Source organism: Tupaia chinensis, unplaced genomic scaffold, assembly GCF_000334495.1.
Source record: "Tupaia chinensis unplaced genomic scaffold, TupChi_1.0 Scaffold000077_1, whole genome shotgun sequence".
Lineage (NCBI taxonomy): Eukaryota > Metazoa > Chordata > Mammalia > Scandentia > Tupaiidae > Tupaia > Tupaia belangeri.
The window spans coordinates 2,511,252-2,515,022 of NW_006159538.1; the positions used below are offsets into that span (position 1 = coordinate 2,511,252).

Genomic DNA, 3,771 nt, shown 5'->3' on the forward strand with positions numbered 1-3,771 from the left:
AGCAAATGGCTCGACGTGGCTGGATGACCATGGTTTCATGACTCTCACCTCCTCTTAGCATGGATGTGCCCTCATCCTTTTCTTGATGACCGTGAGAGCCCACTTGTTCTTGGAGACTTTGAGTAGATGCATCATCTGTATGGGACAGAGTCACACATCTTGTGGGTCATGTCCCGTAGGAACTTGGTGTGCTTCATAAAATGACAGTGGTGGCTTACCTGGGCTTGCCTAGTTCTTGCTCAACTATAACCCCTGTTGGGACCTATGGCCATGGAATGGCACAAAGGCAGGTTACTGTTCTTCAATGGCTGCCATGATGAAAAGGCATAAATAAATGTACTGTTGTATCACAGATAAGAGGTCCTTACACAATAATTGTGGGGTCAGCAGAGGAAATGTTGCCATATCAGCCAATTTCTCAAATGTTGCCATATCAGCCAATTCACACTGTTTGATTAGTTTCCAATTAGTTACTGTACAAAGCTCTAGAAACTTCAGGGTCTTGTAAGTATCCTACAGGGTGTAGTTAGTTAATTGGGTTAAAGTTTTTTTAACCTTGGCATTATTGACATTTGGGACCAGATAATTATTTGTAATGGGGGTAGGGGTGCTATCTGACCTCTACTTATGCATCTCCCTTTGGTAATAACCAAAAATGTAGTTGTCACCTATTAGGGACAGGAAGACAACATTATCCCTAATTGAGAACCACTGGGCTAAATCATACCTTGCTTCCAGGAGTCTCTCTGTTTGACACTGTGACCTCCTGCCTTAGTCAACTCTGGCTGCTATAATGAAAACCATTGACTGAGTGGCTTAAACAACAAAATATATGTCTTGCAGTTCTGGAGGCTGGAAATCCAAGTTCAGGATGCCAGCATGGTCAAGTTCTTGTGAGGGCTCTCTTTTCTGGCTTGTAGATAGCCATCTTACTGTATCTTCATGCGGAGGAGGAAAGCACTGTTCTATTCGTTTTCTCATAGGGCACTAATCCCATCATGACCGCTACAGTCTCATGACCTCATCTAAGCCTAATTTCTTCCAAAAGACTCACCAACTCAAATACCATCATGTTAGGCAATAGGGCTAAATTTTGAGGGGACATAAAAATGTATTCCATAGAACCCTATATTGTTGAATTTGTACAATCAACTGCAGTTGGTTCAAATTTAGACCCTCTTAGCTTAAAATACTATGGATTAATTTTTAGTATTTCTCATTGACTTTTCTGAATTTATTTGGGAGAAAGAAATCTCGGGTTTCAAATGACAAAACTTTATTTTGCTTTGGAATATGTAGAACAAAGTTGAGAGGTAAGATTAAGATTGAAAATAAATAAATAGATAGATAAATCCAAACATTACTTAAAACATATTCTACTGAATATATCTGAGCCCTGAAAGCAAGTTTCAAAGTGGTTTCTGGTAACCAGAAAACCTGGTTTCCTAGTTTGAAGGGATTTGTCTCCATTGGTAACTTTACTGGGGTTGAATTTGTGGCACTAAAGTCCATTATATTTAAGGATATTGTGTTTACAAGCTCTCCTTAATGTGATCTCCCTCACAAATAATGCCACTGCTTTGAATATATATGTCTTTATTCTGTGGGCTTGGTTTAGTGTCTAGAGTCTGTATCTCTCCTTGTGTGTTAGGTTAGTTGCAGTTGGAAGAATAGCTAGGAGCAGGGATGGGAGCTGTGACTCTTACAGTCAAAATCGACATCCCAATTGTATGAGTTTCCCTGGGACGCTGCTTTTCCTCGAGGGTCAGGTTTTCTTCTGAGTAAAAAATGTTAAATGTATGACATAATAAGACTGGAAAATGGATTGAGACAAATTCAGTTTAACTGTCTTCAAAACTGTCTACCTTCGAAACATCTGTTTCCTTAAATACAAAGATCTGTAAATTACACATATGAATTATTCTTTGTAACTCATAATATCATCTTAGGTAATTTTTCAGCATTACCATCAGAAAACCTAATAATTTATTAGACATACCCTTTCTTTCTCTTATTTGTAGATTCTTTACAGAGTGGGTGCCCTGGGAAGCAGATGGGAGGGAGAGCAGCATGCAGATTTAGTAGTAGTGCTCTGGGAACTGTTCCTCCCTCCATACAAGGGAGAGGTTGTACCGTAATGCTGTTTCAGCAAAGGCCTCAGCAAGCCCACAGGAAGCTACTAGGCTGCCATGACCTTTCAGAATTGTCTCAAGTTGGGGTGAAGGAGTAAGCTTTTATACACTGGTGTCAAACAGCCATTGGGTGAGTCACTGTCTTCAGGTGGAGCAATGCTACCAATGGCCGACAGCTATAGGCTGGCTACCAACAACCTTCCCAGCTGTGGAGGGAAGAAATCTTCCAATCCAGAAGGAGGACCTGGACAGCACATCAGTGTACACTATAGGTGTTACACTTAGTAACATTAGACGAGTGAGGAGATTTCTGAACTTTTGTGGAAAAATGGAATTCAAGTAAGAGTTTATTTTGGTACAAAAATATTTTGAAATCCGTGCATAGTTTTTTTTTAAATAATTATTTTATTTAACTTTATTTAATTAGCTATTTATTTAAGTTTGACTAGAAAGGCGGGGGGGGGAGAGAGAGAGAGAGAGAGAAAGTGAAAAAGCAAGCCACCCGGTCCAGGACTTGAACCATGGTTGGCCATGTGAGAGTTCAGTACCCTTAACCACCACACCACCTGCTGGCCCTGGCTTTATTTAATATACACTTCCATAAACTTCATGCATGCCCTTAATATATGACTGCTTTGTAAGGGTCATAAATGTGAACAACACTACACAAGCATTAGGATGCTTGTATCTTCATACCTGTATACGTATAGTATGCATATGTATCCATGGGAATACATGTTCACCCATAACGTGTTTCACTTTATTAGATATGTCCTTATTTGGCACTTTAAAGTGAAACACGGTTGACTTTCTCTGCCAGAATGACACCAATGAAGTCGTTCTGGTCGGCGGTGTCATGGGGTATTTAGGGTCTGTTAGATACATAGATTGTAGGGACAATAGGCTGTAACGGCGCCTCAGGAGCTGTTATGCTCCATCATTTCAACATATCTTGTATGCATGGGTTGTGAGTGTCCTGTCAGCAGAAGGCTAAGTTACTGCCCTGGGTTTTAGCTTTCCACACCAAGAACACCAGTAATCTCCATTCCTGTCTAAGTACCAGTGCAATTAGATCATATTATAGGCTAATTGCTTACCAAATTTTGTTGTTTTGACATCTCTAAGATAGAGAGTATTTTAGTCATGACAATACACAGCAGAATTTTAATTAGGCTGCTTCTAAATGTCCTCTGAGCTAAACTCAGGGCATCTGGCTAGAAGAGAGGCAAGGCAGGGCGGGCCTTCCTGAGGAACAGAGCAGTGTTAACATGTATCCTGCAACTCCTCTGACCTCCTTGAGGTTGGAATGCCGGGTCATGATTGTTTAGGGCACTTTGCTATATAGGTGTCATGTAATCCCGTAGATCGATTACCTTGCAATCACAGCTGCTCGTACAAGGGCATATTTACACATCTGTGTGCATGTGGCCCAGCCTGCTGTTTCCTTCATCTTTTGGGAATCACTTGAGAAAAACGTTTGACCTCATCAGGCATCAGAATGAGCTACAATGGACACCCGTCATACTTCACCTTCCTCTGAAGTATACAGGTGGGATTAAAATGAGAGCAAAGAGTTGACAGAAACGTATTTGATCTCACACAATCATTTCAATTTACAGGTGGGAAAACTGAAAACTAG

General features: G+C 40.7%; 1 protein-coding gene across 22 annotated transcripts in view; it reads left to right on the plus strand.

Annotated features, from left to right (window-relative positions):
- The window catches only part of SOX6 (SRY-box transcription factor 6), a 666,092-nt gene that overhangs the window by 581,399 nt on the left and 80,922 nt on the right, over window positions 1-3,771 (plus strand). The window lies entirely within an intron of this gene.